Here is a 24,407-nt window from a genome sequence, read left to right as displayed (position 1 = left end):
ACCAACTTCCCTGGCATCCTGTATAATGGGGTCACCAGCTTCCCTGGCATCCTGTATAATGGGGTCACTCAGCTTCCCTGGCATCCTGTATAATGGGGTCACTCAGCTTCCCTGGCATCCTGTATAATGGGGTCACTCAGCTTCCCTGGCATCCTGTATAATGGGGTCACTCAGCTTCCCTGGCATCCTGTATAATGGGGTCACCAGCTTTCTCAGCATCCTGTATAGTGGGGTCACTCAGCTTTCCTGGTATCCTGTATAATGGGGTCACTCAGCATCCCTGGGATCCTGTATAATGGGGTCACTCAGCTTCCCTAGCATCCTGTATAATGGGGTCACCAGCTTCCCTGGCATCCTGTATAATGGGGGTCACTCAGCTTCCCTGGCATCCTGTATAATGGGGGTCACTCAGCTTCTCTTGCATCCTGTATAATGGGGTCACTCAGCTTCCCTAGCATCCTGTATAATGGGAGTCACTCAGCTTCCCTAGCATCCTGTATAATGGGGTCACTCAGCTTCCCTTGCATCCTGTATAATGGGGTCACTCAGCTTCCCTGGCATCCTGTATAATGGGGTCACTCAGCTTCCCTGGCAACCTGTATAATGGAGTAACCAGCTTCCCTGGCATCCTGTATAATGTGGTCACTCAGCCTCCCTGGCATCCTGTATAATGGGGTCACTCAGCTTCCCTAGCATCCTGTATAATGGGGGTCACTCAGCTTCCCTGGCATCCTGTTTAATGGGGTCACTCAGCTTCCCTGGCATCCTGTGTAATGGGGTCACTCAGCCTCCCTGGCATCCTGTATAATGGGGTCACTCAGCTTCCCTAGCATCCTGTATAATGGGGTCACTCAGCTTCCCTGGCATCCTGTATAATGGGGTCACTCAGCTTCCCTTGCATCCTGTATAATGGGGTCACTCAGCTTCCCTGGCATCCTGTATAATGGGGTCACTCAGCTTCCCTGGCAACCTGTATAATGGAGTAACCAGCTTCCCTGGCATCCTGTATAATGGGGTCACTCAGCCTCCCTGGCATCCTGTATAATGGGGTCACTCAGCTTCCCTAGCATCCTGTATAATGGGGGTCACTCAGCTTCCCTGGCATCCTGTTTAATGGGGTCACTCAGCTTCCCTGGCATCCTGTGTAATGGGGTCACTCAGCCTCCCTGGCATCCTGTATAATGGGGTCACTCAGCTTCCCTAGCATCCTGTATAATGGGGTCACTCAGATTCCCTGGCATCCTGTATAATGGGGTCACTCAGCTTCCCTGGCATCCTCTATAATGGGGTCACTCATCTTCCCTGGTATCCTGTATAATGGGGTCACTCAGCTTCCTGGCATCCTGTATAATGGGGTCACTCAGCCTCCCTGGTATCCTGTATAATGGGGTCACTCAGCTTCCCTAGCATCCTGTATAATGGGGTCACTCAGCTTCCCTGGCATCCTGTATAATGGGGTCACTCAGCCTCCCAGGCATCCTGTATAATGGGGTCACTCAGCTTTCCTGGCATCCTGTATAATGGGGTCACTCAGCTTCCCTGGCATCCTGTATAATGGGGTCACTCAGCTTCCCTGGCATCCTGTATAATGGGGGTCACTCATTTTCCCAGCATCCTGTATAATGGGGTCACTCAGCTTCCCTGGCATCCTGTATAATGGGGTCACTCAGCTTTCCTGGCATCCTGTATAATGGGGGTCACACAGCTTCCCTGGCATCCTGTATAATAGGGGGGTCACTCAGCTTCCCTGGCATCCTGTATAATGGGGTCACTCAGCTTCCCTGGCATCCTGTATAATAGGGGGGTCACTCAGCTTCCCTGGCATCCTGTATAATGGGGTCACTCAGCTTCCCTGGCATCCTGTATAATGGGGTCACTCAGCTTCCCTGGCATCCTGTATAATGGGGTCACTCAGCTTTCCCAGCATCCTGTATAATAGGGTCACTCAGCTTCCCTAGCATCCTGTATAATGGGATCACTCAGCTTCCCTGGCATCCTGTATAATGGGGTCCCCAGCTTCCCTGGCATCCTGTATAATGGGGTCACTCAGCCTCCCTGGCATCCTGTATAATTGGGTCACTCAGCTTCCCTGGCATCCTGTATAATGGGGTCACTCAGCTTCCCTGGCATCCTGTATAATGGGGTCACTCAGCTTTCCTGGCATCCTGTATAATGGGAGTCACACAGCTTCCCTGGCATCCTGTATAATGGGGTCACTCAGCTTCCCTGGCATCCTGTATAATGGGATCACTCAGCTTCCCTGGCATCCTGTATAATGGGATCACTCAGCTTCCCTGGCATCCTGTATAATGGGGTCACTCAGCTTCCCTGGCATCCTGTATAATGGGGTCACTCAGCTTTCCCAGCATCCTGTATAATAGGGTCACTCAGCTTCCCTAGCATCCTGTATAATGGGATCACTCAGCCTCCCTGGCATCCTGTATAATTGGGTCACTCAGCTTCCCTGGCATCCTGTATAATGGGGTCACTCAGCTTCCCTGGCATCCTGTATAATGGGGTCACTCAGCTTTCCTGGCATCCTGTATAATGGGAGTCACACAGCTTCCCTGGCATCCTGTATAATGGGGTCACTCAGCTTCCCTGGCATCCTGTATAATGGGATCACTCAGCTTCCCTGGCATCCTGTATAATGGGATCACTCAGCTTCCCTGGCATCCTGTATAATGGGGTCACTCAGCTTCCCTAGCATCCTGTATAATGGGGGTCACACAGCTTCCCTGGCATCCTGTATAATGGGGTCACTCAGTTTCCCAGCATCCTGTATAATGGGGTCACTCAGCTTCCCTGGCATCCTGTATAATGGGGTCACCAGGTTCCCTGGCATCCTGTATAATGGGGTCATTTAGCTTCCCTGGCATCCTGTGTAATGGGGTCACTCAGCTTCCCTGGCATCCTATATAATGGGGTCACTCAGCTTCCCTGGCATCCTGTATAATGGGGGTCACTCAGGCTCAGCTTCCCTGGCATCCTGTATATTGGGGTCACTCAGCTTCCCTGGCATCCTGTATAATGGGGTCACTCAGCCTCCCAGGCATCCTGTATAATGGGGTCACTCAGCCTCCCTGGCATCCTGTATAATGGGGTCACTCAGCTTCCCTGGCATCCTGTATAATGGGGTCACTCAGCTTCCCAGCATCCTGTATAATGGGGTCACCAACTTCCCTGGCATCCTGTATAATGGGGTCACCAACTTCCCTGGCATCCTGTATAATGGGGTCACCAACTTCCCAGCATCCTGTATAATGGGGTCACTCAGCTTCCCTGGCATCCTGTATAATGGGGTCACTCAGCTTCCCTGGCATCCTGTATAATGGGGTCACTCAGCTTCCCAGCATCCTGTATAATGGGGTCACTCAGCTTCCCTGGCATCCTGTATAATGGGATCACTCAGCTTCCCTGGCATCCTGTATAATGGGGGTCACTCAGCATCCCTGGCATCCTGTATAATGGGGTCACACAGCTTTCCTGGCATCCTGTATAATGGGGTCACTCAGCTTCCCTGGCATCCTGTATAATGGGGTCACTCAGCTTCCCTGGCATCCTGTATAATGGGGTCACTCAGCTTCCCTGACATCCTGTATAATGGGGTCACTCAGCTTTCCTGGCATCCTGTATAATGGGGTCACTCAGCCTCCCTGGCATCCTGTATAATGGGGTCACTCAGCCTCCCTAGCATCCTGTATAATGGGGTCACACAGCTTTCCCAGCATCCTGTATAATGGGGTCACTCAGCTTTCCTGGCATCCTGTATAATGGGGTCACTCAGCCTCCCTGGCATCCTGTATAATGGGGTCACTCAGCTTTCCTGGTATCCTGTATAATGGGGTCACTCAGCTTCCCAGCATCCTGTATAATGGGGTCACTCAGCTTCCCTGGCATCCTGTATAATGGGATCACTCAGCTTCCCTGGCATCCTGTATAATGGGGGTCACTCAGCATCCCTGGCATCCTGTATAATGGGGTCACACAGCTTTCCTGGCATCCTGTATAATGGGGTCACTCAGCTTCCCTGGCATCCTGTATAATGGGGTCACTCAGCTTCCCTGGCATCCTGTATAATGGGGTCACTCAGCTTCCCTGACATCCTGTATAATGGGGTCACTCAGCTTTCCTGGCATCCTGTATAATGGGGTCACTCAGCCTCCCTGGCATCCTGTATAATGGGGTCACTCAGCCTCCCTAGCATCCTGTATAATGGGGTCACACAGCTTTCCCAGCATCCTGTATAATGGGGTCACTCAGCTTTCCTGGCATCCTGTATAATGGGGTCACTCAGCCTCCCTGGCATCCTGTATAATGGGGTCACTCAGCTTCCCTGGCATCCTGTATAATGGGGGTCACTCAGCTTCACTGCATCCTGTATAATGGGGTCACTCAGCTTCCCTGGCATCCTGTATAATGGGGGTCACACAGCTTCCCTGGCATCCTGTATAATGGGGTCACTCAGCTTCCCTGGCATCCTGTATAATGGGGTCACTCAGCTTCCCAGCATCCTGTATAATGGGGTCACCAACTTCCCTAGCATCCTGTATAATGGGGTCACTCAGCTTCCCTAGCATCCTGTATAATGGGGTCACTCAGCTTCACTGGCATCCTATATAATGGGGGTCACTCAGCTTCCCTGGCATCCTGTATAATGGGGTCACTCAGCTTCCCTGGCATCCTTTATAATGGGGTCACTCAGCTTCCCTGGCATCCTGTATAATGGGGTCACTTAGCTTTCCTGGTATCCTGTATAATGGGGTCACTCAGCCTCCCTGGCATCCTGTATAATGGGGTCATTCAGCTTCCCTGGCATCCTGTATAATAGGGGGGTCACTCAGCTTCCCTGGAATCCTGTATAATGGGGTCACTCAGCCTCCCTGGCATCCTGTATAATGGGGTCACTCAGCCTCCCTAGCATCCTGTATAATGGGGTCACTCAGCCTCCCTAGCATCCTGTTTAATGGGGGTCACTCAGCTTCCCTGGCATCCTGTATAATGGGGTCATTCAGCTTCCCTGGCATCCTGTATAATAGGGGGGTCACTCAGCTTCCCTGGAATCCTGTATAATGGGGTCACTCAGCTTTCCCTGCATCCTGTATAATGGGGTCACTCAGCCTCCCTGGCATCCTGTATAATGGGGTCACTCAGCTTTCCTGGCATCCTGTATAATGGGGTCACTCAGCTTCCCTGGCATCCTGTATAATGGGGTCACTCAGCTTCCCTGGTATCCTGTATAATGGGGTCACTCAGCTTCCCTGGCAACCTGTATAATGGGGTCACTCAGCTTCCCTGGCATCCTGTATAATGGGGTCACCAGCTGCCCTGGCATCTTGTATAATGGGGTCACTCAGCCTCCCTGGCATCCTGTATAATGGGGTCACTCAGCTTTCCTGGTATCCTGTATAATGGGGTCACTCAGCTTCCCTGGCATCCTGTATAATGGGGTCACTCAGCTTCCCTGGCAACCTGTATAATGGGGTCACTCAGCTTCCCTGGCATCCTGTATAATGGGGTCACTCAGCTTCCCTGGCAACCTGTATAATGGGGTCACTCAGCCTCTCTGGCATCCTGTATAATGGGGTCACTCAGCTTCCCTGGCATCCTGTATAATGGGGTCACTCAGCTTCCCTGGCATCCTGTATAATGGGGTCACTCAGCTTTCCTGGTATCCTGTATAATGGGGTCACTCAGCTTCCCTGGCATCCTGTATAATGGGGTCACTCAGCTTCCCTGGCAACCTGTATAATGGGGTCACTCAGCTTCCCTGGCATCCTGTATAATGGGGTCACTCAGCTTCCCTGGCATCCTGTATAATGGGGTCACTCAGCTTCCCTGGCATCCTGTATAATGGGGTCACTCAGCTTCCCTGGCATCCTGTATAATGGGGTCACCAGCTGCCCTGGCATCTTGTATAATGGGGTCACTCATCCTCCCTGGCATCCTGTATAATGGGGGCAAACCCCCCCCCCAGCGGCTTACTAAAGGAGTGATGTTTTGCAGTATAGCAGTGGTGTTATGCGGTATAGCAGTGACGGGTGTGCGGAATAGCAGTGATGTTATGCGGTATAGCAGTGTTGTTATGCGGTATAGCAGTGTTGTTATGCGGTATAGCAGTGATGTTATGCAGTATAGCAGTGGTGTTATGCAGTATAGTACTGACGGGTGTGCGGTATAGCAGTGGTGTTATGCGGTATAGCAGTGGTTTTATGCGGTATAGCAGTGGTGTTATGGGGTATAGCAGTGACGGGTGTGCGGTATAGCAGTGATGTTTTGCGGTATACCTGTGACGTTATGCGGTATAGCAGTGATGTTATGCAGTATAGCACTGATGGGTATGCGGTATAGCAGTGATGTTATGCGGTATAGCAGTGATGTTATGCGGTATAGCAGTGGTGTTATGCAGTATAGTACTGACGGGTGTGCGGTATAGCAGTGGTGTTATGCGGTATAGCAGTGATGTTATGCGGTATAGCAGTGATGTTATGCAGTATAGCAGTGGTGTTATGCAGTATAGTACTGACGGGTGTGCGGTATAGCAGTGGTGTTATGCGGTATAGCAGTGATGTTATGCAGTATAGCAGTGGTGTTATGCAGTATAGTACTGACGGGTGTGCGGTATAGCAGTGGTGTTATGCGGTATAGCAGTGGTGTTATGGGGTATAGCAGTGACGGGTGTGCGGTATAGCAGTGGTGTTATGGGGTATAGCAGTGACGGGTGTGCGGTATAGCAGTGATGTTTTGCGGTATACCTGTGACGTTATGCGGTATAGCAGTGATGTTATGCGGTATAGCAGTGGTTTTATGCGGTATAGCAGTGGTGTTATGGGGTATAGCAGTGACGGGTGTGCGGTATAGCAGTGGTGTTATGGGGTATAGCAGTGACGGGTGTGCGGTATAGCAGTGATGTTTTGCGGTATACCTGTGACGTTATGCGGTATAGCAGTGATGTTATGCGGTATAGCAGTGGTTTTATGCGGTATAGCAGTGGTGTTATGGGGTATAGCAGTGATGTTATGCGGTATAGCAGTGATGCTATGCAGTATAGCAGTGACGGGTGTGCGGTATAGCAGTAATGTTTTGCGGTATAGCAGTGATGTTATGCAGTATAGCACTGATGGGTGTGCGGTATAGCAGTGATGTTATGGGGTATAGCAGTGGTGTTATGCGGTATAGCAGTGGTGTTATGCGGTATAGCAGTGATGTTTTGCAGTATAGCAGTGATGTTATGCGGTATAGCAGTGATGTTATGCGGTATAGCAGTGACGGGTGTGCGGTATAGCAGTGACGTTATGCGGTATAACAGTGATGTTATGTGGTATAGCAGTGGTGTTATGCGGTATAGCAGTGGTGTTATGCAGTATAGCAGTGGTGTTATGCGGTATAGCAGTGATGTTATGCAGTATAGCACTGTATGCGGTATAGCAGTGATGTTATGCGGTATAGCAGTGACGTTTTGCGGTATACCTGTGACGTTATGCGGTATAGCAGTGATGTTATGCAGTAAAGCACTGTATGCGGTATAGCAGTGATGTTATGGGGTATAGCAGTGGTGTTATGCGGTATAGCAGTGATGTTATGCGGTATAGCAGTGGTGTTATGCGGTATAGCAGTGGTGTTATGCAGTATAGCAGTGGTGTTATACAGTATAGCAGTGGTGTTATGCGGTATAGCAGTGATGTTATGCAGTATAGCACTGTATGCGGTATAGCAGTGATGTTATGGGGTATAGCAGTGGTGTTATGCGGTATAGCAGTGATGTTATACAGTATAGCAGTGGTGTTATGCAGTATAGCAGTGGTGTTATGCGGTATAGCAGTGATGTTATGCGGTATAGCAGTGGTGTTATGCGGTATAGCAGTGGTGTTATGCGGTATAGCAGTGATGTTATGCGGTATAGCAGTGGTGTTATGCGGTATAGCAGTGATGTTATGCGGTATAGCAGTGGTGTTATGCGGTATAGCAGTGATGTTATGCGGTATAGCAGTGATGTTTATGTGGTGGCATAGCAGTGATGTGCGGTGTAGCAGTGAGGTTTATGTGGTGGTATAGCAGCGACGTTTTGCGGTATAACAGTAATGTTTTGCGGTATAGCAGTGATGTTATGCGGCGGTATAGCAGTGATGTTGTGCGGTGTAGCAGTGAGGTTTATGTGGTGGTATAGCAGTGATGTTATGTGGCGGTATAGCAGTGATGTTGTGTGGTGTAGCAGTGAGGTTTATGTGGTGGCATAGCAGTGATGTGCGGTGTAGCAGTGAGGTTTATGTGGTGGTATAGCAGCGACGTTTTGCGGTATAACAGTAATGTTTTGCGGTATAGCAGTGATGTTATGCGGCGGTATAGCAGTGATGTTGTGCGGTATAGCAGTGAGGTTTATGTGGCGGTATAGCAGTGATGTTGTGCGGTATAGCAGTGAGGTTTGAGTGGTGGTATAGCAGTGATGTTGTGCGGTATAGCAGTGAGGTATAGCAGTGATGTTGTGCGGTGTAGCAGTGAGGTTTATGTGGTGGTATAGCAGTGATGTTATGTGGCGGTATAGCAGTGATGTTGTGTGGTGTAGCAGTGAGGTTTATGTGGTGGCATAGCAGTGATGTGCGGTGTAGCAGTGAGGTTTATGTGGTGGTATAGCAGCGACGTTTTGCGGTATAACAGTAATGTTTTGCGGTATAGCAGTGATGTTATGCGGCGATATAGCAGTGATGTTGTGCGGTATAGCAGTGAGGTTTATGTGGCGGTATAGCAGTGATATTGTGCGGTATAGCAGTGAGGTTTGAGTGGTGGTATAGCAGTGATGTTGTGCGGTATAGCAGTGAGGTTTGAGTGGCGGTATAGCAGTGATGTTGTGCGGTATAGCAGTGAGGTTTGAGTGGTGGTATAGCAGTGATGTTGTGCGGTATAGCAGTGAGGTTTATGTGGCGGTATAGCAGTGATGTTGTGCGGTATAGCAGTGAGGTTTGAGTGGTGGTATAGCAGTGATGTTATGCGGCGGTATAGCAGTGATGTTGTGCGGTATAGCAGTGAGGTTTATGTGGTGGTATAGCAGTGATGTTGTGCGGTATACTGTTGATGTTATGTGGCATAGCAGTGATGTTGTGAGGTTTATGTGGCGGTATAGCAGTGATGTTGTGCGGTGTAGCAGTGAGGTTTGAGTGGTGGTATAGCAGTGATGTTGTGCGGCTGTATAGCAGTGATGTTATGCGGCAGTATAGCAGTGATGTTGTGCGGTATAGCAGTGAGGTTTGAGTGGTGGTATAGCAGTGATGTTGTGCGGTATAGCAGTGATGTTTATGTGGCGGTATAGCAGTGATGTTGTGCGGTATACTGGTGATGTTATGTGGCATAGCAGTGATGTTGTGAGGTTTATGTGGCGGTATAGCAGTGATGTTGTGCGGTATAGCAGTGAGGTTTGAGTGGTGGTATAGCAGTGATGTTGTGCGGCGGTATAGCAGTGATGTTATGCGGCGGTATAGCAGTGATGTTGTGCGGTATAGCAGTGAGGTTTATGTGGTGGTATAGCAGTGATGTTGTGCGGTATACTGGTTATGTTATGTGGCATAGCAGTGATGTTGTGAGGTTTATGTGGCGGTATAGCAGTGATGTTGTGCGGTGTAGCAGTGAGGTTTGAGTGGTGGTATAGCAGTGATTTTGTGCGGCGGTATAGCAGTGAGGTTTATGTGGCGGTATAGCATCAATGTTGTGCGGTGTAGCAGTGAGGTTTATGTGGCGGTATAGCAGTGATGTGTTAGTCATGGCTGGCTAAGCCGCCTTCTGTCAGTTGTTTTGGTTTAGCATTAGGCAGTGATTGTTTTTTATAACTTTCTGTAACTTTCCATTAGTTCCATCCTCTTTGTTGTTCTCGTTTCTCGTCTCCTCGGGAGATCTCGGATTAGGAGCTCATTATACGGAGAAGACACCGCTGCTCCATGAGGGCCCCCGTCTCCCCATCACCCGGGGCCCATCGTCCTGAGTCCTGATCAGGCTGCTTATCGCCTCGCAGTCATGTGACCTAATTACTGTACATTTCTCTTCCTATAAGTCTGATATTGTCCCTGAGAAGAATTGGGCACTGGGGGAGGGGCAGGAGATGCTGGTGATGATGTCATATGTCAATTCTTGATAGAAGAATACCTGTACTGGAAAATACTGGTTCATGCCGGAAAAGATCACGTAATGCCAGATCCAGGAAAAGAGGTCCCAGGCTTACCAGTGAAGGATTGGTTGGGTACGTCGGCTTATCTGCTCTCTGCCACCACTGGGGATAGTCCGGACATCTGAAATACTTTCTAAAGAAATACTTGGCAGAACATGGTCACCCCAGATGTAGACCGGTTAGCTCCCTTTGGTAGTAGTTGCCCGTTGTAGGGATTTAGCAGGCCATGCTCACACAGGAACAAACTAGATAGACTGCTCCACTACTAACCCACTACTGGTTTATCTCACCACCAGGTCCTAACAGGGAGTTTTATAGGACAGACTGGGCCTAATATTCTAAGGGTGGGTTCATAGTACGGAATTCTCCTGGATAAACTCCGCAGAATTCCGTCGTCTGTCCGTGCACATGGCCGCGCGCCTTTCCGCTGGCTCCATAGACACCATTCTATGGGCCGGCGTATTCCACTATCCGCCGAAAGAAGTGACCAGTGAGTTTATCCGCGAGAATTCAGTAGTGTGAACCCACCCTAATGGTGGAGAAACTGTGAGGTGATTTAACATCCCTTTGGTGGGAACTTTCTAGAACAAACCTTTGCTAGGACAGGGAATAGGAACTTTCAGGCAATCACACATGTAAAGCATCTCCTAATATAAACAGTGCATTAACCCCTTATTACAGTCAATGTGCTGGAGAAACAGGAGACAATACTCAGGTGCCGCATCTTGTGGCCAAACAGTAGTAAGGAGTATATAGGCAACCCATACAAAAAATACCTTAGCCGGACCTTCTACTGGGATCTCCAGTCAACGAAACCACCAACCAACAAGTCACAGTCATTGCTCCCTCAAGCCAGAATCCTGCTCAACACTGATGAGTGGCAAATACCCTGAAACAGCTGTCTGTGGATGGATACCTGGCTGGGGTAGTTCCCAAGTCATGTCATTCTTGGCTTGGTTGTTCCTTCCTGATAAGAGGTCTGGCTAGCTCAGTGATGTCATTCTTGGTTAGGTTGTTGCTTCCCGGTAGTAGGTCTGGCTAGCTCAGTGACATCATTCTTGGCTTGGTTGTTCCTTCCCGGTAGGAGGTCTGGCTAGCTCAGTGATGTCATTCTTGGCTTGGTTGTTCCTTCCCAGTAGGAGGTCTGGCTAGCTCATTTATGTCATTCTTGGCTTGGTTGTTCCTTCCCGGTAGGAGGTCTGGCTAGCTCAGTTATGTCATTCTTGGTCTGGTTGTTTCTTCCTGGTAGGAGGTCTGGGTAGCTCAGTGATGTTCTTCTTGGCTTGGTTGTTCCTTCCTGGTAGGATGTCTGGCTAGCTCAGTGACGTCATTCTTGGCTTGGTTGTTCCTTCCTGGTAGGAGGTCTGGCTAGCTCAGTGAGGTCCTTTTTGGCTTGGTTGTTCCTTCCCGGTAGGAGGTCTGGCTAACTCAGTGAAATCCTTCTTGGCTTGGTTGTTCCTTCCGGGTAGGAGGTCTGGATAGTTTAGTGATGTCATTCTTGGCTTGGTTGTTTCTTCATGGTAGGAGGTCTGGCTAGCTCAGTGATGTGATGCTTGGTTAGGTTGTTCCTTCCTGGTAGGAGGTCTGGCTAGCTCAGTGACGTCATTCTTGGCTTGGTTGTTCCTTCCTGGTAGGAGGTCTGGCTAGCTCAGTGACATCATTCTTGGTTAGGTTGTTGCTTCCCGGTTGGAGGTCTGGCTAGCTCAGTGATGTCATTCTTGGTTAGGTTGTTCCTTCCTGGTAGGAGGTCTGGCTAGCTCAGTGACATCATTCTTGGTTAGGTTGTTGCTTCCCGGTTGGAGGTCTGGCTAGCTCAGTGATGTCATTCTTGGCTTGGTTGTTCCTTCCTGTTAGGAGGTCTGGCTAGCTCAGTGATGTCATTCTTGGCTTGGTTGTTCCTTTCCAGTAGGAGGTCTGGGTAGCTCAGTTATGTCATTCTTGGCTTGGTTGTTCCTTCCCGGAAGGAAGTCTGGCTAGCTCAGTGATGTCCTTTTTGGCTTGGTTGTTCCTTCCCGGTAGGAGGTCTGGCTAGTTTAGTGATGTCATTCTTGGCTTGGTTGTTTCTTCATGGTAGGAGGTCTGGCTAGCTCAGTGATGTCATTCTTGGCTTGGTTGTTCCTTCCCGGTAGGAGGTCTGGCTAGCTCAGTGATGTCATTCTTGGCTTGGTTGTTCCTTCCTGGTAAGAGGTCTGGCTAGCTCAGTGATGTCATTCTTGGCTTGGTTGTTCCTTCCCGGTAGGAGATGTGGCTAGCTCAGTGATGTCATTCTTGGCTTGGTTTTACCTTCCCGGTAGTAGGTCTGGCTAGCTCAGTGACGTCATTCTTGGCTTGGTTGTTCCTTCCTGGTAGGAGGTCTGGCTAGCTCAGTGATGTCATTCTTGGCTTAGTTGTTTCTTCCCGGTAGGAGGTGTGGCTTGCTCAGTGATGTCATTCTTGGCTTGGTTGTTCCTTCCCGGTAGTAGGTCTGGCTAGCTCAGTGACGTCATTCTTTGCTTGGTTGTTCCTTCCTGGTAGGAGGTCTGGCTAGATCAGTGACGTCATTCTTGGCTTGGTTGTTCCTTCTTGGTAGGAGATGTGGCTAGCTCAGTAATATCATTCTTGGTTAGGTTGTTGCTTCCTGGTAGTAGGTCTGGCTAGCTCAGTGATGTTCTTCTTGGCTTGGTTTTTCCTTCTCGGTAGGAGGTCTGGCTAGCTCAGTGATGTCATTCTTGGCTTGGTTGATTTTCCTGGTAGTAGTTCTGGCTAGCTCAGTGATGTCATTCTTGGCTTGGTTGCTCCTTTCAGGTAGGAGGTCTGGCTAGCTCAGTTATGTCATTCTTGGTTTGGTTGCTCCTTCCTGGAAAGAGGTCTGGCTAGCTTAGTGATGTCATTCTTGGCTTGGTTGCTCCTTCCCGGTAGGAGGTCTGGCTAGCTCAGTGATGTCATTCTTGGCTTGGTTGTTCCTTCCTGGTAGGAGGTCTGGCTAGCTCAATGATGTCATTCTTGGCTTGGTGGCTCCTTCCCGGTAGTAGGTCTGGCTAGCTTAGTGATGTCATTCTTGGCCTGGTTGCTTCTTCCCGGTAGTAGGTCTGGCTAGCTCAGTGATGTCATTCTTGGCTTGATTGTTCCTTCCTGGTAGTAGTACTGGCTAGCTCAATGATGTCATTCTTGGCTTGGTGGCTCCTTCCTGGTAGTAGGTCTGGCTAGCTCAGTGATGTCATTCTTGGCTTGATTGTTCCTTCCTGGTAGTAGGTCTGGCTAGCTCAGTGATGTCATTCTTGGCTTGATTGTTCCTTCCTGGTAGTAGTACTGGCTAGCTTAATGATGTAATTCTTGGCTTGGTTTTCTTCCTGGTAGGAGGTCTGGCTAGCTCAGTGATGTTGGCATAGAGGTGATGGTGTTTCTGCAGTGATTTGGTTGATGTCCCTGAGGTGAGCATGAGGTTGTGTTGCGTTTTTGTATATGCCGCACTTGGAAGTTTTTTGATAATTTTGCACTTTGAAACCTTGGAGTGCTGCAGATTATAAGGAGTGCTACAGGGTTTATACAGCAGGATATATGGATGTGTACGGGGTCAGTGAGGTGAGGGGATTGGCATATGTGGCTCGGGGGTGTCGGGCTCTTCCATCTGTGCTCCGGTTTCTGGCTCCTGACACAGCTGAGTCTGGATCCGGGTCCCATCTGCTGCAGGATGATCTGTCTGTTCATGTAACTGGTGAGAAGAAGACGGCAGCGCCATGTATCCTGGTGTGAGAACGCTATCGGATTATCACATATTCCAGATCACTGGAGAAGAATCAAATGTTCTAGATTATCAGACGTTCTTTATTGTCAGACATTTTAGCTTCCCATACAATGGAGATTGTCAGATATTATAAATTACTAGATGTTTGAGGTTATCATACAATCCAGATTGACAGACGTTCTAGCTTCTCATATGTTCTAGGTTATCAGACATTATAGCGTCTTAGACTATCTAGATTATCAGATGTTCTAGCTTCTCATACATTCTAGATTATCACAATAGTGGTAAACGGAAGAGGTTGGTGGGATTTGTCTGGCGCAAACACCCCTTTTGGAACACCGGCCACGTCCCCTGTACCTTCTCTGAATGAAGAGAACTCCTGGCACTGGTGTGAAGTCAAATTCAGGCTGTTATTTGATGCAACGCGTTTCGAGGGTGCAATCCCCTCTTCATCAGGCATAATACAGGTAACAAACAACAATCTTTTATAGTAAAACAGTAATGGATGACCCGGAAGTGCTTTCTGCTCTCTGGTGACCTCTGACATCATCATCCCACATTACACTGATACTAACAAACATTTGGCTAAAAACACATATCTTTCAACCGGAGATTGAGTAAAATAAAATAAAAATACACATCCTCATAAAAAGCGTTCTTTACATTTAGTGGAAATGCTTCTCTGCTGTTTTCCAGACTTATAAGATCACTATCTCTATCCCATACGGCTTTATAGTGCTGGACATAGATCATTACCAATATCAGCTGCAGGAGGCAGAATGTCTAAATGGTCTAGTGGTAAGTGTCCGGCCTATGACCTATGACCTATGAGCCTAGCTGGAGTCATGGCTTCAAGCCCCTTGGGAGGTTAATAAATAGTATAATAGGAGTATAATACATTTCATTTTACATATATCTATATTGATACTACATAGTACAAGGTAAATCCACCCTACAGTGAGTGATTATGAATTTATATTGTGTGACTGATTATAACCTTAAAACATACATCCGATCTCCGCTACTTGGAAATCATTATAATATAGAATATAATATAAAAAGATATATAAAAAATTGTATAAAAGCGGCATTTGCTAAATACCTCTATAGTATGTACTATTTGTGATGGTCGAACACTACCCATAGGTATAAGTATATGTGAATCTTCACTTGGCAGACCTCAGAGTCTGTGGCTCACCTTCCAGCACAATATAAGCACAGTGCTGTACTCCTGGGTTCAAATCCTCCATCCATCCAAAGTTTTCCATTACAGCCCAAACACTACAGCCCTTAGGGTTGAATGAAGTAACAGAACTAATTGTCTGAATCAACCATGCGATCCAATCGAGTAAGGGAACATACAGTAGAACAACATGGTCCCAGATCCCCATTAAGAATGCCAGATGGGAGGGGTTCGACATCACTTCCAAATGTATTTCATGTCATATTGAGACCTATGGGACTGCACTACTGTATTGATTTTGGCTTTTGTGCACACCAGATGCATTAATTTGGTCGCCATATCAAAGATGATAGTCACTCTTTACTGCTGAGGGTTGTAAGGTTTTTTTTTGTTTTTTGTGCCTTGTAGACTAGTGTATATGAGTACATGAACTTTACGATAAAGTAATGTTGGCCTGTATGCAAGATAGGTTATACAGCTGTATTATTAGTTTTAATTGGAAGTAATATGGTCACTATTGGCCAGCGGCAATTGTCTGTATGTTATTAGACCTAGATTTACACCGAGTGATCACAATAATGGAAAACTTTGGATGGATGGAGGATTTGAACCCAGGAGTACAGCACTGTGCTTATATTGTGCTGGAAGGTGAGCCACAGACTCTGAGGTCTGTCAAGTGAAGATTCACATATACTTATACCTATGGGTAGTGTTCGACCATCACAAATAGTACATACTATAGAGGTATTTAGCAAATGCCGCTTTTATACAATTTTTTATATATCTTTTTATATTATATTCTATATTATAATGATTTCCAAGTAGCGGAGATCTGATGTATGTTTTAAGGTTATAATCAGTCACACAATATAAATTCATAATCACTCACTGTAGGGTGGATTTACCTTGTACTATGTAGTATCAATATAGATATATGTAAAATGAAATGTATTATACTCCTATTATACTATTTATTAACCTCCCAAGGGGCTCGAAGCCATGACTTCAGCTAGGCTCATTGGTCATAGGCCGGACACTTACCACTAGACCATTTAGACATTCTGCCTCCTGCAGCTGATATTGGTAATGATCTATGTCCAGCACTATAAAGCCATATGGGATAGAGATAGTGATCTTATAAGTCTGGAAAACAGCAGAGAAGCATTTCCACTAAATGTAAAGAACGCTTTTTATGAGGATGTGTATTTGTATTTTATTTTACTCAATCTCCGGTTGAAAGATATGTGTTTTTAGCCAAATGTTTGTTAGTATCAGTGTAATGTGGGATGATGATGTCAGAGGTCACCAGAGAGCAGGAAGCACTTCCGGGTCATCCATTACTGTTTTACTATAAAAGATTGTTGTTTGTTACCTGTATTATGCCTGATGAAGAGGGGATTGCACCCTCGAAACGCGTTGCATCAAATAACAGCCTGAATTTGACTTCACACCAGTGCCAGGAGTTCTCTTCATTCAGAGAAGGTACAGGGGACGTGGCCGGTGTTCCAATAGGGGTGTTTGCGCCAGACGAATCCCACCAACCTCTTCTGTTTACCACTATTGTGATTGACACCGAGGATCCACTTTGGAGAATCGGAAGGTGGAAGGCAGCATCCCCCGTTGATCCAGAGCGCTTATTAGAGTCGTGCCTAATTGTGTACGACCCACTCAGGTGAGCGTGCATTTGCACACATATGCCTGTTTCTCCAAAGTGTGTTTTGACCTGCACATGCAGCGCCGTTTGTGTTAATTTTTTTCTTTGCATATACATTCTAGATTATCAGACGTTCCAGCTTCTCATACATTCTAGATTATCAGACGTTCCAGCTTCTCATACATTCTAGATTATCAGACGTTCCAGCTTCTCATACATTCTAGATTATCAGACGTTCCAGCTTCTCATACATTCTAGATTATCAGACGTTCCAGCTTCTCATACATTCTAGATTATCAGACGTTCCAGCTTCTCATACATTCTAGATTATCAGACGTTCCAGCTTCTCATACATTCTAGATTATCAGACGTTCCAGCTTCTCATACATTCTAGATTATCAGACGTTCCAGCTTCTCATACATTCTAGATTATCAGACGTTCCAGCTTCTCATACATTCTAGATTATCAGACGTTCCAGCTTCTCATACATTCTAGATTATCAGACGTTCCAGCTTCTCATACATTCTAGATTATCAGACGTTCCAGCTTCTATTATGTTCTAAGTTATCAGACATTATAGCGTCTTACGCTCTCTAGATTATCAGACGTTCTAGCTTCTCATACATTCTAGATTTTACTCTCACCATCACATCACACCCTGCTTGCTGGGAAGCTTCTTCCAGTAGGGAGACAGCTGCCTTCTTCCCTCTCATTTGCATATTTTATTTCCCAGGGACCATTGCCAATCTGCCAGTCTCCATAAGGAGAAGCACTATGGCTGGCACCATGACAGCTGATGGGATTCCATGGAAGGTATCAGAACCCTCTCCCCATCCCCCCTCATCCTCCAGCATCACCCCCCATATCCTACAGCATCCCCCTCCTCATCCTCCTCCAGCATCACCCCCCTCATCCTCCAGCATCACCCTCCTCATCCTCCCGCATCACCCCCTCATCCTCCAGCATCACCCTCCTCATCCTCCAGCATCACCCTCCTCATCCTCCAGCATCACCCTCCTCATCCTCCAGCATCCCCCTCCTCATCCTCCTCCAGCATCACCCTCCTCATCCTCCAGCATCCCCCCATATCCTACAGCATCCCCCTCCTCATCCTCCTCCAGCATCACCCCCCTCATCCTCCAGCATCACCCTCCTCATCCTCCCGCATCACCCCCTCATCCTCCAGCATCACCCTCCTCATCCTCCAGCATCACCCTCCTCATCCTCCCGCATCACCCTCCTCATCCTCCAGCATCCCCCTCCTCATCCTCCTCCAGCATCACCCTCCTCATCCTCCAGCATCACCCTCCTCATCCTCCAGCATCCCCCTCCTCATCCTCCTCCAGCATCACCCTCCTCATCCTCCAGCATCACCCCCCTCATCCTCCAGCATCACCCCCCTCATCCTCCAGCATCACCCCCCTCATCCTCCAGCATCACCCCCCCTCATCCTCCAGCATCACCCCCCTCATCCTCCAGCATCACCCCCCTCATCCTCCAGCATCACCCTCATCCTCCAGCATCACCCTCCTCATCCTCCTCCAGCATCACCCTCCTCATCCTCCTCCAGCATCATCCCCCTCATCCTCCAGCATCACCCCCCTCATCCTCCAGCATCACCCTCCTCATCCTCCAGCATCACCCCCCTCATCCTCCCGCATCACCCCCCTCATCCTCCAGCATCACCTCCTCATCCTCCAGCATCACCCCCCTCATCCTCCAGCATCACCCCCCTCATCCTCCAGCATCACCCTCCTCATTCTCCAGCATCACCCCCCTCATCCTCCAGCATCACCCCCCTCATCCTCCAGCATCACCCCCCTCATCCTCCAGCATCACCCTCCTCATCCTCCAGCATCACCCCCCTCATCCTCCAGCATCACCCCCCTCATCCTCCAGCATCACCCTCCTCATCCTCCAGCATCACCCTCCTCATCCTCCTCCAGCATCACCCTCCTCATCCTCCTCCAGCATCACCCCCCTCATCCTCCAGCATCACCCCCCTCATCCTCCAGCATCACCCTCCTCATCCTCCTCCAGCATCACCCTCCTCATCCTCCTCCAGCATCACCCTCCTCATCCTCCTCCAGCATCACCCTCCTCATCCTCCTCCAGCATCACCCTCCTCATCCTCCTCCAGCATCACCCTCCTCATCCTCCTCCAGCATCACCCTCCTCATCCTCCTCCAGCATCACCCTCCTCATCCTCCTCCAGCATCACCCTCCTCATCCTCCTCCAGCATCACCCTCCTCATCCTCCTCCAGCATCACCCTCCTCATCCTCCATCATCACCCCCCTCATCCTCCAGCATCACCCCCCTCATCCTCCAGCATCACCCCCCTCATCCTCCAGCATCACCCCCCTCATCCTCCAGCATCACCCTCCTCATCCTCCTCCAGCATCACCCCCCTCATCCTCCAGCATCACACCCATATCCTCCAGATCCATCCCCCTCATCCGCCAGCATCACCCTCCCATCCTCCAGCATCACCCTCCTTCATCCTCCAGCATCATCCTCCCTCATCCTCTCAGCATCACCCCTCCTCACTCCTCCAGCACTGCACCGCCTCCTCATCCTTCCAGCATCACCCCCTCATCCTCCAGCATCACCCCCTCATCCTCCAGCATCACCTCCTCATCCTCCAGCATCACCCCTCCTCATCCGCCCAGCATCACCCTCCTCCTCCTCCAGCATCACCCTCCTCATCCTCCAGCATCACCCCCCTCATCCTCCCAGCATCACCCCCTCATCCTCCAGCATCACCCTCCCTCATCTCTCCAGCATCACCCTCCCTCATCCTCCAGCATCACCCTCCCTCATCCTCCAGCATCACCCTCCTCATCCTCCAGCATCACCCTCCTCATCCTCCAGCATCACCCCCCCTCATCCTCCAGCATCACCCTCCTCATCCTCCTCCAGCATCACCCTCCTCATCCTCCAGCATCACCTCCCTCATCCTCCAGCATCACCCCCCTCATCCTCCAGCATCACCCCCCTCATCCTCCAGCATCACCCTCCTCATCCTCCTCCAGCATCACCCTCCTCATCCTCCAGCATCACCCTCCTCATCCTCCAGCATCACCCTCCTCATCCTCCAGCATCACCCCCCTCATCCTCCAGCATCACCCCTCATCCTCCAGCATCACCCTCCTCATCCTCCAGCATCATCCCCCTCATCCTCCTCCAGCATCACCCTCCTCATCCTCCAGCATCACCCTCCTCATCCTCCAGCATCACCCTCCTCATCCTCCAGCATCACCCCCCTCATCCTCCTCCCGCATCACCCCCCTCATCCTCCAGCATCACCCCCCTCATCCTCCAGCATCACCCCCCTCATCCTCCAGCATCCCCCTCATCCTCCAGCATCACCCTCCTCATCCTCCTCCAGCATCACCCTCCTCATCCTCCTCCAGCATCACCCCCCTCATCCTCCAGCATCACCCTCATCATCCTCCAGCATCACCCTCCATATCCTCCAGCATCACCCTCCTCATCCTCCTCCAGCATCACCCCTCCTCATTCCTCCAGCATCACCCTCCATCATCATACTCCAGCATCACCCTCCTCATCCTCCAGCATCACCCCCCTCATCCTCCAGCATCACCCTCCTCATCCTCCCTCATCATCACCCCCCTCATCCTCCAGCATCACCCTCCTCATCCTCCAGCATCACCCCCCTCATCCTCCAGCATCACCCTCCTCATCCTCCAGCATCACCCCCTCATCCTCCAGCATCACCCCCCAGCATCACCCTCCTCATCCTCCAGCATCACCCCCTCATCCTCCAGCATCACCCTCCTCATCCTCCAGCATCACCCTCCTCATCCTCCTCCAGCATCACCCTCCTCATCCTCCAGCATCACCCTCCTCATCCTCCAGCATCACCCCCCTCATCCTCCAGCATCACCCCCTCATCCTCCAGCATCACCCTCCTCATCCTCCAGCATCACCCCCCTCATCCTCCAGCATCACCCCCTCATCCTCCAGCATCACCCTCATCCTCCTCCAGCATCACCCCTCCTCATCCTCCAGCATCACCCTCCTCATCCTCCAGCATCACCCTCCTCATCCTCCTCCAGCATCACCCCTCCTCATCCTCCAGCATCACCCCTCCTCATCCTCCAGCATCACCCCTCCTCATCCTCCAGCATCACCCTCCTCATCCTCCTCCAGCATCACCCCCCTCATCCTCCAGCATCACCCTCCTCATCCTCCAGCATCACCCCCCTCATCCTCCAGCATCACCCTCCTCATCCTCCAGCATCACCCTCCTCATCCTCCAGCATCACCCTCCTCATCCTCCTCCAGCATCACCCTCCTCATCCTCCAGCATCACCCCCCTCATCCTCCTCCAGCATCACCCTCCTCATCCTCCAGCATCACCCTCCTCATCCTCCAGCATCACCTCCCTCTTATCCTCCAGCATCACCCTCCTCATCCTCCTCCAGCATCACCCCCCTCATTCTCCAGCATCACCCCCCTCATCCTCCAGCATCACCCTCCTCATCCTCCAGCATCACCCCCCTCATCCTCCAGCATCACCCCCCTCATCCTCCAGCATCACCCTCCCCATCCTCCTCCAGCATCACCCCCCTCATCCTCCAGCATCACCCTCCTCATCCTCCTCCAGCATCACCCTCCTCATCCTCCAGCATCACCCCCCTCATCCTCCAGCATCACCTCCCTCATCCTCCAGCATCACCCCCCTCATCCTCCAGCATCACCCTCCTCATCCTCCAGCATCACCCCCCTCATCCTCCAGCATCACCCTCCCCATCCTCCAGCATCACCCTCCTCATCCTCCAGCATCACCCTCCTCATCCTCCTCCAGCATCACCCTCCTCATCCTCCAGCATCACCCTCCTCATCCTCCAGCATCACCCCCTCATCCTCCAGCATCACCCCCCTCATCCTCCAGCATCACCCCTCATCCTCCAGCATCACCCTCCTCATCCTCCAGCATCATCCCCCTCATCCTCCTCCCGCATCACCCTCCTCATCCTCCAGCATCACCCCCCTCATCCTCCAGCATCACCCCCCTCATCCTCCAGCATCACCCTCCCCATCCTCCAGCATCACCCTCCTCATCCTCCAGCATCACCCTCCTCATCCTCCAGCATCACCCTCCTCATCCTCCAGCATCACCCTCCTCATCCTCCAGCATCACCCCCCTCATCCTCCTCCCGCATCACCCCCCTCATCCTCCTCCCGCATCACCCCCCTCATCCTCCAGCATCACCCCCCTCATCCTCCAGCATCACCCCCCTCATCCTCCAGCATCACCCTCCTCATCCTCCTCCAGCATCACCCTCCTCATCCTCCTCCAGCATCACCCCCTCATCCTCCAGCATCACCCCCCTCATCCTCCAGCATCATCCCCCTCATCCTCCAGCATCACCCTCCTCATCCTCCAGCATCACCCTCCTCATCCTCCAGCATCATCCCCCTCATCCTCCAGCATCACCCCCTCTCATCCTCCAGCATCACCCTCCTCATCCTCCAGCATCACCCTCCTCATCCTCCTCCAGCATCACCCTCCTCATCCTCCTCCAGCATCACCCTCCTCATCCTCCAGCATCACCCCCCTCATCCTCCAGCATCACCCTCATCCTCCTCCAGCATCACCCCCTCATCCTCCAGCATCACCCTCCCTCATCCTCCAGCATCACCCCCTCATCCTCCAGCATCACCCCCCTCATCCTCCAGCATCACCCTCCTCATCCTCCTCCAGCATCACCCTCCTCATCCTCCTCCAGCATCACCCTCCTCATCCTCCAGCATCACCCTCCTCATCCTCCAGCATCACCCCCCTCATCCTCCAGCATCACCCCCCTCATCCTCCAGCATCACCCCCCTCATCCTCCCGCATCACCCCCCTCATCCTCCAGCATCACCCCCCTCATCCTCCAGCATCACCCTCATCCTCCTCCAGCATCACCCCCCTCATCCTCCAGCATCACCCTCCTCATCCTCCAGCATCACCCTCATCCTCCTCCAGCATCACCCCCCTCATCCTCCAGCATCACCCTCCTCATCCTCCAGCATCACCCTCCTCATCCTCCTCCAGCATCACCCTCCTCATCCTCCTCCAGCATCACCCTCCTCATTCTCCAGCATCACCCTCCTCATCCTCCTCCAGCATCACCCTCCTCATCCTCCAGCATCATCCCCCTCATTCTCCAGCATCACCCCCCTCATCCTCCAGCATCACCCTCCTCATCCTCCAGCATCACCCCCCTCATCCTCCAGCATCACCCCCCTCATCCTCCAGCATCACCCTCCCCATCCTCCTCCAGCATCACCCCCCTCATCCTCCAGCATCACCCTCCTCATCCTCCTCCAGCATCACCCTCCTCATCCTCCAGCATCACCCCCCTCATTCTCCAGCATCACCCTCCTCATCCTCCAGCATCACCCTCCCCATCCTCCAGCATCACCCCCCTCATCCTCCAGCATCACCCTCCTCATCCTCCAGCATCACCCCCCTCATCCTCCAGCATCACCCCCCTCATCCTCCAGCATCACCCTCCCCATCCTCCAGCATCACCCTCCTCATCCTCCAGCATCACCCTCCTCATCCTCCTCCAGCATCACCTTCCTCATCCTCCAGCATCACCCTCCTCATCCTCCAGCATCACCCCCTCATCCTCCAGCATCACCCCCCTCATCCTCCAGCATCACCGCCCTCATCCTCCAGCATCACCCTCCTCATCCTCCAGCATCACCCTCCTCATCCTCCAGCATCACCCCTCCTCATCCTCCAGCATCACCCCCTCATCCTCCAGCATCACCCTCCTCATCCTCCAGCATCACCCTCCTCATCCTCCAGCATCACCCCCCTCATCCTCCTCCAGCATCACCCCCCTCATCCTCCTCCAGCATCACCCCCCTCATCCTCCAGCATCACCCCCCTCATCCTCCAGCATCCCCCTCATCCTCCAGCATCACCCTCCTCATCCTCCTCCAGCATCACCCCCCTCATCCTCCAGCATCACCCCCCTCATCCTCCAGCATCACCCTCCTCATCCTCCTCCAGCATCACCCCCTCATCCTCCAGTATCACCCTCCTCATCCTCCAGCATCCCCCCATATCCTACAGCATCCCCCTCCTCATCCTCCTCCAGCATCACCCCCCTCATCCTCCAGCATCACCCTCCTCATCCTCCAGCATCACCCTCCTCATCCTCCCGCATCACCCCCTCATCCTCCAGCATCACCCTCCTCATCCTCCTCCAGCATCACCCCCCTCATCCTCCAGCATCACCCTCCTCATCCTCCAGCATCATCCCCCTCATCCTCCAGCATCACCCCCCTCATCCTCCAGCATCACCCTCCTCATCCTCCAGCATCACCCCCCTCATCCTCCTCCCGCATCACCCTCCTCATCCTCCAGCATCACCCCCCTCATCCTCCAGCATCACCCTCCTCATCCTCCAGCATCACCCTCATCCTCCTCCCGCATCACCCTCCTCATCCTCCAGCATCACCCCCCTCATCCTCCAGCATCACCCCCCTCATCCTCCAGCATCATCCCCCTCATCCTCCTCCCGCATCACCCTCCTCATCCTCCAGCATCACCCCCTCTTATCCTCCAGCATCACCCCCCTCATCCTCCAGCATCACCCCCCTCATCCTCCAGCATCACCCCCCTCTTATCCTCCAGCATCACCTCCCTCATCCTCCAGCATCA

Source organism: Dendropsophus ebraccatus, chromosome 5 (assembly GCF_027789765.1).
Source record: "Dendropsophus ebraccatus isolate aDenEbr1 chromosome 5, aDenEbr1.pat, whole genome shotgun sequence".
Taxonomy (NCBI): Eukaryota; Metazoa; Chordata; class Amphibia; order Anura; family Hylidae; genus Dendropsophus; species Dendropsophus ebraccatus.
Note: the sequence above shows the minus strand (reverse complement) of the source record.